The following is a 14,063-nucleotide window of genomic DNA, read 5'->3' on the forward strand; positions in this document are numbered from 1 at the left end:
CTGTGAGATGATTTCACAGAACAGAAAGAAGTTTCTCAGAAAGCTTCTTTCTCTTTGTTATCGGAGGATAATTCCTTTGGCCCTATAGTCTTCAAAGGGATCCGAAATATCTGTTCTCAGATTCCACAGAAATAAGGCTAGCAAAGAGATCCACGAAATACAGATGTAACTCTGTGATATGAATTAACAGAACACCAAGCAGTTTCTCAGAAAGCTTCTTTCCAGATTTCATCTGAGGATATTTCCTTTTTCACCATAGCCCTCTATGGGCTTCCAAATATCACTTTGCCAATTCCACAAGAAGTGTCTTAGCGAAAGGCTTCTTTAGGGGAAAGCTGTAACTCTGTGAGATGATTTCACAGAACGCAAAGAAGTTTCTCAGAAAGCTTCCTTCTCTTTGTTATCGGAGGATATTTCCTTTGGCCCTATAGTATTCAAAGGGATCCGAAATATCTGTTCTCAGATTCCACAGAAAAAAGGCTAGCAAAGAGATCCAAGAAATACAGATGTAAGTCTGTGAGATGAATTAACAGAACACTAAGCAGTTTCTCAGAAAGCTTCTTTCCAGATTTCATCTGAGGATATTTCCTTTTTCACCATAGCCCTCTAGAGGTTCCAAATATCACTTTCCCAATTCCACAAGAAGTGTCTTAGCGAAAGGCTTCTTGAGGGGAAAGCTGTAACTCTGTGAAATGATTTCACAGAACACAAAGAAGTTTCTCAGAAACCTTGTTTCTCTTTGTTATCGGAGGATATTTCCTTTGGCCCTATAGTCTTCAAAGGGATCCGAAATATCTGTTCTCAGATTCCACAAAAATAAGGCTAGCAAAGAGATCCACGAAATACAGATGTAGCTCTTTGAGATGAATTAACAGAACACCAAGCAGTTTCTCAGAAAGCTTGTTTCCAGATTTCATCTGAGGATATTTCCTTTTTCACCATAGCCCTCTATGGGCTTCCAAATATCACTTTGCCAATTCCACAAGAACTGTCTTAGCGAAAGGCTTCTTGAGGGGAAAGCTGTAAGTCTGTGAGATGATTTCACAGAACACAAAGAACTTTCTCAGAAAGCTTCTTTCTCTTTGTTATCAGAGGATACTTCCTTTTGCCCTATAGTCTTCAAAGGGATCCGAAATATCTGTTCTCAGATTCCACAGAAATAAGGCTAGCAAAGAGATCCACGAAATGCAGATGTAACTCTGTGAGATGAATTAACAGAACACTAAGCAGTTTCTCAGAAAGCTTCTTTCCAGATTTCATCTGAGGATATTTCCTTTTTCACCATAGCCCTCTATGGGATTCCAAATATCACTTTGCCAATTCCACAAGAACTGTCTTAGCGAAAGGCTTCTTGAGAGGAAAGCTGTAACTCTCTGACACGATTTCACAGAACACAAAGAAGTTTCTCAGAAAGCTTGTTTCTCTTTGTTATCAGAGGACATTTCCTTTGGCCCTATAGTCTTCAAAGGGATCCGAAATATCTGTTCTCAGATTCCAAAGAAATAAGGCTAGCAAAGAGATCCACGAAATACAGATGTACCTCTGTGAGATGAATTAACAGAACACCAAGCAGTTTCTCAGAAAGCTTCTTTCCAGATTTCATCTGAGGATATTTCCTTTTTCACCATAGCCCTCTATGGGCTTCCAAATATCACTTTGCCAATTCCAAAAGAACTGTCTTAGCCAAAGACTTCTTGAGGGGAAAGCTGTAACTCTGTGAGATGATTTCACAGAACAGAAAGAAGTTTCTCAGAAAGCTTCTTTCTCTTTGTTATCGGAGGATAATTCCTTTGGCCCTATAGTCTTCAAAGGGATCCGAAATATCTGTTCTCAGATTCCACAGAAATAACGGTAGCAAAGAGAACCACGAAATACAGATGTAACTCTGTGATATGAATTAACAGAACACCAAGCAGTTTCTCAGAAAGCTTCTTTCCAGATTTCATCTGAGGATATTTCCTTTTTCACCATAGCCCTCTATGGGCTTCCAAATATCACTTTGCCAATTCCACAAGAAGTGTCTTAGCGAAAGGCTTCTTTAGGGGAAAGCTGTAACTCTGTGAGATGATTTCACAGAATGCAAAGAAGTTTCTCAGAAAGCTTCCTTCTCTTTATTATCGGAGGATATTTCCTTTGGCCCTATAGTATTCAAAGGGATCCGAAATATCTGTTCTCAGATTCCACAGAAAAAAGGCTAGCAAAGAGATCCAAGAAATGCAGATGTAACTCTGTGAGATGAATTAACAGAACACTAAGCAGTTTCTCAGAAAGCTTCTTTCCAGATTTCATCTGAGGATATTTCCTTTTTCACCATAGCCCTCTAGGGGTTCCAAATATCACTTTCCCAATTCCACAAGAACTGTCTTAGCGAAAGGCTTCTTGAGGGGAAAGCTGTAACTCTGTGAAATGATTTCACAGAACACAAAGAAGTTTCTCAGAAACCTTGTTTCTCTTTGTTATCGGAGGATATTTCCTTTGGCCCTATAGTCTTCAAAGGGATCCGAAATATCTGTTCTCAGATTCCACAAAAATAAGGCTAGCAAAAAGATCCACGAAATACAGATGTAGCTCTGTGAGATGAATTAACAGAAAACCAAGCAGTTTCTCAGAAAGCTTCTTTCCAGATTTCATCAGAGGATATTTCCTTTTTCACCATAGCCCTCTAGGGGCTTCCAAATATCACTTTGCCAATTCCACAAGAACTGTCTTAGCGAAAGGCTTCTTGAGGGGAAAGCTGTAACTCTGTGAGATGATTTCACAGAACACAGAGAAGTTTCTCAGAAACCTTGTTTCTCTTTGTTATCGGAGGATATTTCCTTTGGCCCTATAGTCTTCAAAGGGATCGGAAATATCTGTTCTCAGATTCCACAAAAATAAGGCTAGCAAAGAGATCCACGAAATACAGATGTAACTCTGTGAGATGAATTAACAGAACACCATTCAATTTCTCAGAAAGCTTCTTTCCATATTTCATCTGAGGATATTTCCTTTTTCACCATAGCCCTCTATGGGTTTCCAAATATCACTTTGCCAATTCCACAAGAACTGTCTTAGCGAAAGGCTTCTTGAGGGGAAAGCTGTAACTCTGTGAGATGATTTCACTGAACAGAAAGAAGTTTCTCAGAAAGCTTCTTTCTCTTTGTTATCGGAGGATAATTCCTTTGGCCCTATAGTCTTCAAAGGGATCCGAAATATCTGTTGTCAGATTCCACAGAAATAAGGCTAGCAAAGAGATCCACGAAATACAGATGTAACTCTGTGATATGAATTAACAGAACACCAAGCAGTTTCTCAGAAAGCTTCTTTCCAGATTTCATCTGAGGATATTTCCTTTTTCACCATAGCCCTCTATGGGCTTCCAAATATCACTTTGCCAATTCCAAAAGAAGTGTCTTAGAGAAAGGCTTCTTGAGGGGAAAGCTGTAACTCTGTGAGATAATTTCACAGAACACAAAGAGCTTTCTCAGAAAGCTTCTTTCTCTTTGTTATCAGAGGATACTTCCTTTTGCCCTATAGTCTTCAAAGGGATCCAAAATATCTGTTCTCAGATTCCACAGAAATAAGGCTAGCAAAGAGATCCACGAAATACAGATGTAACTCTGTGAGATGAATTAACAGAACACCAAGCAGTTTCTCAGAAAGCTTGTTTCCAGATTTCATCTGAGGATATTTCCTTTTTCACCATAGCCCTCTATGGGCTTCCAAATATCACTTTGCCAATTCCAAAAGAACTGTCTTAGCGAAAGGCTTCTTGAGGGGAAAGCTGTAACTCTGTTAGATGATTTCACAGAACGCAAAGAAGTTTCTCAGAAAGCTTCCTTCTCTTTGTTATCGGAGGATATTTCCTTTGGCCCTATAGTCTTCAAAGGGATCCGAAATATCTGTTCTCAGATTCCACAGAAATAAGGCTAGCAAAGAGATCCAAGAAATACAGATGTAACTCTGTGAGATGAATTAACAGAACACTAAGCAGTTTCTCAGAAAGCTTCTTTCCAGATTTCATCTGAAGATATTTCTTTTTCATCATAGCCCTCTATGGGCTTCCAAATATCACTTTGCCAATTCCACAAGAAGTGTCTTAGCGAAAGGCTTCTTGAGGGGAGAGCTGTAACTCTGTGAAATGATTTCACAGAACACAAAGAAGTTTCTCAGAAACCTTGTTTCTCTTTGTTATCGGAGGATATTTCCTTTGACCCTATAGTCTTAAAAGAGATCCGAAATATCTGTTCTCAGATTCCACAGAAATAAGGGTAGCAAAGAGATCCACGAAATACAGATGAAACTCTGTGAGATGAATTAACAGAACACCAAGCCGTTTCACAGAAAGCTTCTTTCCAGATTTCATCTGAGGATATTTCCTTTTTCACCGTAGCCCTCTATGGGCTCCCAAATATCACTTTGCCAATTCCACAAGAACTGTCTTAGTGAAAGGCTTCTTGAGGGGAAAGCTGTAACTCTGTGAGATGATTTCACAGAACACAAAGAAGTTTCTCTGAAAGCATCTTTCTCTTTGTTATCAGAGGATATTTCCTTTGGCCCTATAATCTTCAAAGGGATCCGAAATATCTGTTCTCAGATTCCACAGAAATAAGGCTAGCAAAGAGATCCACGAAATACAGATGTAACTCTGTGAGATGAATTAACAGAACACCAAGCAGTTTCTCAGAAAGCTTCTTTCCAGATTTCATCTGAGTATATTTCCTTTTTCACCATAGCCCTCTAACGGCTTCCAAATATCACTTTGCCAATTCCACAAGAACTGCCTTAGCGAAAGGCTTTTTGAGGGGAAAGATGTAACTCTGTGAGGTGCTTTTACAGAACGCAAAGAAGTTTCTCAGAAAGCTTCCTTCTCTTTGTTATCGGAGGATATTTCCTTTGGCCCTATAGTCTTCAAAGGGATCCGAAATATCTGTTCTCAGATTCCACAGAAATAAGGCTAGCAAGAGATCCACGAAATACAGATGTAACTCTGTGATATGAATTAACAGAACACCAAGCAGTTTCTCAGAAAGCTTCTTTCCAGATTTCATCTGAGGATATTTCCTTTTTCACCATAGCCCTCTATGGGCTTCCAAATATCACTTTGCCAATTCCAAAAGAACTGTCTTAGCGAAAGGCTTCTTGAGGGGAAAGCTGTAACTGTGTGAGATGATTTCACAGAACGCAAAGAAGTTTCTCAGAAAGCTTCCTTCTCTTTGTTATCGGAGGATATTTCCTTTGGCCCTATAGTCTTCAAAGGGATCCGAAATATCTGTTCTCAGATTCCACAGACATAAGGCTAGCAAAGAGATCCAAGAAATACAGATGTAACACTGTGAGATGAATTAAGAGAACACCAAGCAGTTTCTCAGAAAGCTTCTTTCCAGATTTCATCTGAGGATATTTCCTTTTTCACCATAGCCCTCTATGGGCTTCCAAATATCACTTTGCCAATTCCACAAGAAGTGTCTTAGCGAAAGGCTTCTTGAGGGGAAAGCTGTAACTCTGTGAGATAATTTCACAGAACACATAGAGCTTTCTCAGAAAGCTTCTTTCTCTTTGTTATCAGAGGATACTTCCTTTTGCCCTATAGTCTTCAAAGGGATCCAAAATATCTGTTCTCAGATTCCACAGAAAAAAGGCTAGCAAAGAGATCCACGAAATACAGATGTAACTCTGTGAGATGAATTAACAGAACACCAAGCAGTTTCTCAGAAAGCTTGTTTCCAGATTTCATCTGAGGATATTTCCTTTTTCACCATAGCCCACTATGGGCTTCCAAATATCACTTTGCCAATTCCAAAAGAACTGTCTTAGCGAAAGGCTTCTTGAGGGGAAAGCTGTACCTCTGTTAGATGATTTCACAGAACGCAAAGAGGTTTCTCAGAAAGCTTCCTTCTCTTTGTTATCGGAGGATATTTCCTTTGGCCCTATAGTCTTCAAAGGGATCCGAAATATCTGTTCTCAGATTCCACAGAAATAAGGCTAGCAAAGAGATCCAAGAAATACAGATGTAACTCTGTGAGATGAATTAACAGAAAACTAAGCAGTTTCTCAGAAAGCTTCTTTCCAGATTTCATCTGAGGATATTTCCTTTTTCACCATAGCCCTCTATGGGCTTCCAAATATCACTTTCCCAATTCCACAAGAAGTGTCTTAACGAAAGGCTTCTTGAGGGGAAAGCTGTAACTCTGTGAGATGATTTCACAGAACACAAAGAAGTTTCTCAGAAACCTTGTTTCTCTTTGTTATCGGAGGATATTTCCTTTGGCCCTATAGTCTTCAAAGGGATCGGAAATATCTGTTCTCAGATTCCACAAAAATAAGGCTAGCAAAGAGATCCACGAAATACAGATGTAACTCTGTGAGATGAATTAACAGAACACCAAGCAATTTCTCAGAAAGCTTCTTTCCATATTTCATCTGAGGATATTTCCTTTTTCACCATAGCCCTCTATGGGTTTCCAAATATCACTTTGCCAATTCCACAAGAACTGTCTTAGCGAAAGGCCTCTTGAGGGGAAAGCTGTAACTCTGTGAGATGATTTCACTGAACAGAAAGAAGTTTCTCAGAAAGCTTCTTTCTCTTTGTTATCGGAGGATAATTCCTTTGGCCCTATAGTCTTCAAAGGGATCCGAAATATCTGTTCTCAGATTTCACAGAAATAAGGTTAGCAAAGAGATCCACGAAATACAGATGTAACTCTGTGAGATGAATTAACAGAACACCAAGCAGTTTCTCAGAAAGCTTCTTTCCAGATTTCATCTGAGGATATTTCCTTTTTCACCATAGCCATCTATGGGATTCCAAATATCACTTTGCCAATTCCACAAGAACTGTCTTAGCGAAAGGCTTCTTGAGAGGAAAGCTGTAACTCTGTGAGATGATTTCACAGAACACAAAAAAGTTTCTCAGAAAGCTTGTTTCTCTTTGTTATCAGAGGACTTTTCCTTTGGCCCTATAGTCTTCAAAGGGATCCGAAATATATGTTCTCAGATTCCAAAGAAATAAGGCTAGCAAAGAGATCCACGAAATACAGATGTACCTCTGTGAGATGAATTAACAGAACACCAAGCAGTTTCTCAGAAAGCTTCTTTCCAGATATCATCTGAGGATATTTCCTTTTTCACCATAGCCCTCTATGGGCTTCCAAATATCACTTTGCCAATTCCACAAGAACTGTCTTAGCGAAAGGCTTCTTGAGGGGAAAGCTGTAACTCTGTGAGATGATTTCACAGAACACAAAGAAGTTTCTCAGAAAGCTTCTTTCTCTTTGTTATCAGAGGATACTTCCTTTTGCCCTATAGTCTTCAAAGGGATCCGAATAATCTGTTCTCAGATTCCACAGAAATAAGGCTAGCAAAGAGATCCACGAAATACAGATGTAACTCTGTGAGACGAATTAACAGAACACCAAGCAGTTTCTCAGAAAGCTTGTTTCCAGATTTCATCTGAGGATATTTCCTTTTTCACCATAGCCCTCTATGGGCTTCCAAATATCAGTTTGCCAATTCCACAAGAACTGTCTTAGCGAAAGGCTTCTTGAGGGGAAAGCTGTAACTCGGTGAGATGATTACACAGAACGCAAAAAAGTTTCTCAGAAACCTTGTTTCTCTTTGTTATCGGAGGATATTTCCTTTGGCCCTATAGTCTTCAAAGGGATCCGAAATATCTGTTCTCAGATTCCACAGAAATAAGGCTAGCAAAGAGATCCACGAAATACAGATGTAACTCTGTGAGATGAATTAACAGAACACCAAGCAGTTTCTCAGAAACCTTCTTTCCAGATTTCATCTGAGGATATTTCCTTTTTCAACATAGCCCTCTATGGGCTTCCAAATATCACTTTGCCAATTCCACAAGAACTGTCTTAGCGAAAGGCTTCTTGAGAGGAAAGCTGTAACTCTGTGAGATGATTTCACAGAACACAAAGAAGTTTCTCAGAAAGCTTGTTTCTCTTTGTTATCAGAGGACATTTCCTTTGGCCCTATAGTCTTCAAAGGGATCCGAAATATCTGTTTTCAGATTCCACCGAAATAAGGCTAGCAAAGAGATCCACCAAATACAGATGTAACTCTGTGAGATGAATTAACAGAACACCAAGCAGTTTCTCAGAAAGGTTCTTTCCAGATTTCATCTGAGGATATTTCCTTTTTCACCATAGCCCTCTATGGGTTTCCAAATATCAATTTGCCAATTCCACAAGAACTGTCTTAGCGAAAGGCTTCTTGAGGGGAAAGCTGTAACTCTTTGAGAAGATTTCACAGAACAGAAAGAAGTTTCTCAGAAAGCTTCTTTCTCTTTGTTATCGGAGGATAATTCCTTTGGCCTTATAGTCTTCAAAGGGATCCGAAATATCTGTTCTCAGATTCCACAGAAATAAGGCTAGCAAAGAGATCCACGAAATACAGATGTAACTCTGTGAGATGAATTAACAGAACACCAAGCAGTTTCTCAAAAAGCTTGTTTCCGGATTTCATCTGAGGATATTTCCTTTTTCACCATAGCCCTCTATGGGCTTCCAAACATCACTTTGCCAATTCCACAAGAACTGTCTTAGCGAAAGGCTTCTTGAGGGGAAAGCTGTAACTCTGTGAGTTGATTTCACAGAACACAAAGAAGTTTCTCAGAAAGCTTCTTTCTCTTTGTAATCGGACGATATTTCCTTTGGCCCTATAGTCTTCAAAGGGATCCGAAATATCTCTTCTCAGATTCCACAAAAATAAGGCTAGCAAAGAGATCCAAGAAATACAGATGTAACTCTGTGAGATGAATTAACAGAACACTAAGCAGTTTCTCAGAAAGCTTCTTTCCAGATTTCATCAGAGGATATTTCCTTTTTCACCATAGCCCTCTATGGGCTTCCAAATATCACTTTGCCAATTCCACAAGAACTGTCTTAGCAAAAGGCTTCCTGACTGGAAAGCTGTAACTCTGTGAGATGATTTCACAGAACACAAAGAAGTTTCTCTGAAAGCATCTTTCTCTTTGTTATCGGAGGATATTTCCTTTGGCCCTATAATCTTCAAAGGGATCCGAAATATCTGTTCTCAGATTCCACAGAAATAAGGCTAGCAAAGAGATCCACGAAATACAGATGTAACTCTGTGAGATGAATTAACAGAACACCAAGCAGTTTCTCAGAAAGCTTCTTTCCAGATTTCATCTGAGGATATTTCCTTTTTCAACATAGCCCTCTATGGGCTTCCAAATATCACTTTGCCAATTCCACAAGAACTGTCTTAGCGAAAGGCTTCTTGAGGGGAAAGCTGTAACTCTGTGAGATGATTTCACAGAACACAAAAAAGTTTCTCAGAAAGCTTGTTTCTCTTTGTTATCAGAGGACTTTTCCTTTGGCCCTATAGTCTTCAAAGGGATCCGAAATATCTGTTCTCAGATTACAAAGAAATAAGGCTAGCAAAGAGATCCACGAAATACAGATGTACCTCTGTGAGATGAATTAACAGAACACCAAGCAGTTTCTCAGAAAGCTTGTTTCCAGATTTCATCTGAGGATATTTCCTTTTTCACCATAGCCCTCTATGGGCTTCCAAATATCACTTTGCCAATTCCAAAAGAACTGTCTTAGCCAAAGACTTCTTGAGGGGAAAGCTGTAACTCTGTGAGATGATTTCACAGAACAGAAAGAAGTTTCTCAGAAAGCTTCTTTCTCTTTGTTATCGGAGGATAATTCCTTTGGCCCTATAGTCTTCAAAGGGATCCGAAATATCTGTTCTCAGATTCCACAGAAATAAGGCTAGCAAAGAGATCCACTAAATACAGATGTAACTCTGTGATATGAATTAACAGAACACCAAGCAGTTTCTCAGAAAGCTTCTTTCCAGATTTCATCTGAGGATATTTCCTTTTTCACCATAGCCCTCTATGGGCTTCCAAATATCACTTTGCCAATTCCACAAGAACTGTCTTAGCGAAAGACTTCTTGAGGGGAAAGCTGTAACTCTGTGAGATGATTTCACAGAACACAAAGAAGTTTCTCAGAAAGCTTCTTTCTCTTTGTTATCAGAGGATACTTCCTTTTGCCCTATAGTCTTCAAAGGGATCCGAATAATCTGTTCTCAGATTCCACAGAAAAAAGGCTAGCAAAGAGATCCAAGAAATGCAGATGTAACTCTGTGAGATGAATTAACAGAACACTAAGCAGTTTCTCAGAAAGCTTCTTTCCAGATTTCATCTGAGGATATTTCCTTTTTCACCATAGCCCTCTAGGGGTTCCAAATATCACTTTCCCAATTCCACAAGAAGTGTCTTAGCGAAAGGCTTCTTGAGGGGAAAGCTGTAACTCTGTGAAATGATTTCACAGAACACAAAGAAGTTTCTCAGAAACCTTGTTTCTCTTTGTTATCGGAGGATATTTCCTTTGGCCCTATAGTCTTCAAAGGGATCCGAAATATCTGTTCTCAGATTCCACAAAAATAAGGCTAGCAAAAAGATCCACGAAATACAGATGTAGCTCTGTGAGATGAATTAACAGAACACCAAGCAGTTTCTCAGAAAGCTTCTTTCCAGATTTCATCAGAGGATATTTCCTTTTTCACCATAGCCCTCTAGGGGCTTCCAAATATCACTTTGCCAATTCCACAAGAACTGTCTTAGCGAAAGGCTTCCTGAGGCGAAAGCTGTAACTCTGTGAGATGATTTCACAGAACACAGAGAAGTTTCTCAGAAACCTTGTTTCTCTTTGTTATCGGAGGATATTTCCTTTGGCCCTATAGTCTTCAAAGGGATCGGAAATATCTGTTCTCAGATTCCACAAAAATAAGGCTAGCAAAGAGATCCACGAAATACAGATGTAACTCTGTGAGATGAATTAACAGAACACCATTCAATTTCTCAGAAAGCTTCTTTCCATATTTCATCTGAGGATATTTCCTTTTTCACCATAGCCCTCTATGGGTTTCCAAATATCACTTTGCCAATTCCACAAGAACTGTCTTAGCGAAAGGCTTCTTGAGGGGAAAGCTGTAACTCTGTGAGATGATTTCACTGAACAGAAAGAAGTTTCTCAGAAACCTTCTTTATCTTTGTTATCGGAGGATAATTCCTTTGGCCCTATAGTCTTCAAAGGGATCCGAAATATCTGTTCTCAGATTCCACAGAAATAAGGCTAGCAAAGAGATCCACGAAATACAGATGTAACTCTGTGAGATGAATTAACAGAACACCAAGCAGTTTCTCAGAAAGCTTCTTTCCAGATTTCATCTGAGGATATTTCCTTTTTCACCATAGCCCTCTATGGGATTCCAAATATCACTTTGCCAATTCCACAAGAACTGTCTTAGCGAAAGGCTTCTTGAGAGGAAAGCTGTAACTCTGTGAGATGATTTCACAGAACACAAAAAAGTTTCTCAGAAAGCTTGTTTCTCTTTGTTATCAGAGGACATTTCCTTTGGCCCTATAGTCTTCAAAGGGATCCGAAATATCTGTTCTCAGATTCCAAAGAAATAAGGCTAGGAAAGAGATCCACGAAATACAGATGTACCTCTGTGAGATGAATTAACAGAACACCAAGCAGTTTCTCAGAAAGCTTCTTTCCAGATTTCATCTGAGGATATTTCCTTTTTCACCATAGCCCTCTAGGGGCTTCCAAATATCACTTTGCCAATTCCAAAAGAACTGTCTTAGCCAAAGACTTCTTGAGGGGAAAGCTGTAACTCTGTGAGATGATTTCACAGAACAGAAAGAAGTTTCTCAGAAAGCTTCTTTCTCTTTGTTATCGGAGGATAATTCCTTTGGCCCTATAGTCTTCAAAGGGATCCGAAATATCTGTTGTCAGATTCCACAGAAATAAGGCTAGCAAAGAGATCCACGAAATACAGATGTAACTCTGTGATATGAATTAACAGAACACCAAGCAGTTTCTCAGAAAGCTTCTTTCCAGATTTCATCTGAGGATATTTCCTTTTTCACCATAGCCCTCTATGGGCTTCCAAATATCACTTTGCCAATTCCAAAAGAAGTGTCTTAGAGAAAGGCTTCTTGAGGGGAAAGCTGTAACTCTGTGAGATAATTTCACAGAACACAAAGAGCTTTCTCAGAAAGCTTCTTTCTCTTTGTTATCAGAGGATACTTCCTTTTGCCCTATAGTTTTCAAAGGGATCCAAAATATCTGTTCTCAGATTCCACAGAAATAAGGCTAGCAAAGAGATCCACGAAATACAGATGTAACTCTGTGAGATGAATTAACAGAACACCAAGCAGTTTCTCAGAAAGCTTGTTTCCAGATTTCATCTGAGGATATTTCCTTTTTCACCATAGCCCTCTATGGGCTTCCAAATATCACTTTGCCAATTCCAAAAGAACTGTCTTAGCGAAAGGCGTCTTGAGGGGAAAGCTGTAACTCTGTTAGATGATTTCACAGAACGCAAAGAAGTTTCTCAGAAAGCTTCCTTCTCTTTGTTATCGGAGGATATTTCCTTTGGCCCTATAGTCTTCAAAGGGATCCGAAATATCTGTTCTCAGATTCCACAGAAATAAGGCTAGCAAAGAGATCCAAGAAATACAGATGTAACTCTGTGAGATGAATTAACAGAACACTAAGCAGTTTCTCAGAAAGCTTCTTTCCAGATTTCATCTGAAGATATTTCTTTTTCATCATAGCCCTCTATGGGCTTCCAAATATCACTTTGCCAATTCCACAAGAAGTGTCTTAGCGAAAGGCTTCTTGAGGGGAAAGCTGTAACTCCGTGAAATGATTTCACAGAACACAAAGAAGTTTCTCAGAAACCTTGTTTCTCTTTGTTATCGGAGGATATTTCCTTTGACCCTATAGTCTTAAAAGAGATCCGAAATATCTGTTCTCAGATTCCACAGAAATAAGGGTAGCAAAGAGATCCACGAAATACAGATGAAACTCTGTGAGATGAATTAACAGAACACCAAGCCGTTTCTCAGAAAGCTTCTTTCCAGATTTCATCTGAGGATATTTCCTTTTTCAACGTAGCCCTCTATGGGCTCCCAAATATCACTTTGCCAATTCCACAAGAACTGTCTTAGTGAAAGGCTTCTTGAGGGGAAAGCTGTAACTCTGTGAGATGATTTCACAGAACACAAAGAAGTTTCTCTGAAAGCATCTTTCTCTTTGTTATCAGAGGATATTTCCTTTGGCCCTATAATCTTCAAAGGGATCCGAAATATCTGTTCTCAGATTCCACAGAAATAAGGCTAGCAAAGAGATCCACGAAATACAGATGTAACTCTGTGAGATGAATTAACAGAACACCAAGCAGTTTCTCAGAAAGCTTCTTTCCAGATTTCATCTGAGTATATTTCCTTTTTCACCATAGCCCTCTAACGGCTTCCAAATATCACTTTGCCAATTCCACAAGAACTGCCTTAGCGAAAGGCTTTTTGAGGGGAAAGATGTAACTCTGTGAGGTGCTTTTACAGAACGCAAAGAAGTTTCTCAGAAAGCTTCCTTCTCTTTGTTATCGGAGGATATTTCCTTTGGCCCTATAGTCTTCAAAGGGATCCGAAATATCTGTTCTCAGATTCCACAGAAATAAGGCTAGCAAGAGATCCACGAAATACAGATGTAACTCTGTGATATGAATTAACAGAACACCAAGCAGTTTCTCAGAAAGCTTCTTTCCAGATTTCATCTGAGGATATTTCCTTTTTCACCATAGCCCTCTATGGGCTTCCAAATATCACTTTGCCAATTCCAAAAGAACTGTCTTAGCGAAAGGCTTCTTGAGGGGAAAGCTGTAACTCTGTGAGATGATTTCACAGAACACAAAGAAGTTTCTCAGAAACCTTGTTTCTCTTTGTTATCGGAGGATATTTCCTTTGGCCCTATAGTCTTCAAAGGGATCGGAAATATCTGTTCTCAGATTCCACAAAAATAAGGCTAGCAAAGAGATCCACGAAATACAGATGTAACTCTGTGAGATGAATTAACAGAACACCAAGCAATTTCTCAGAAAGCTTCTTTCCATATTTCATCTGAGGATATTTCCTTTTTCACCATAGCCCTCTATGGGTTTCCAAATATCACTTTGCCAATTCCACAAGAACTGTCTTAGCGAAAGGCTTCTTGAGGGGAAAGCTGTAACTCTGTGAG

Source organism: Macaca mulatta, chromosome 10, assembly GCF_049350105.2.
Source record: "Macaca mulatta isolate MMU2019108-1 chromosome 10, T2T-MMU8v2.0, whole genome shotgun sequence".
Classification (NCBI taxonomy): domain Eukaryota; kingdom Metazoa; phylum Chordata; class Mammalia; order Primates; family Cercopithecidae; genus Macaca; species Macaca mulatta.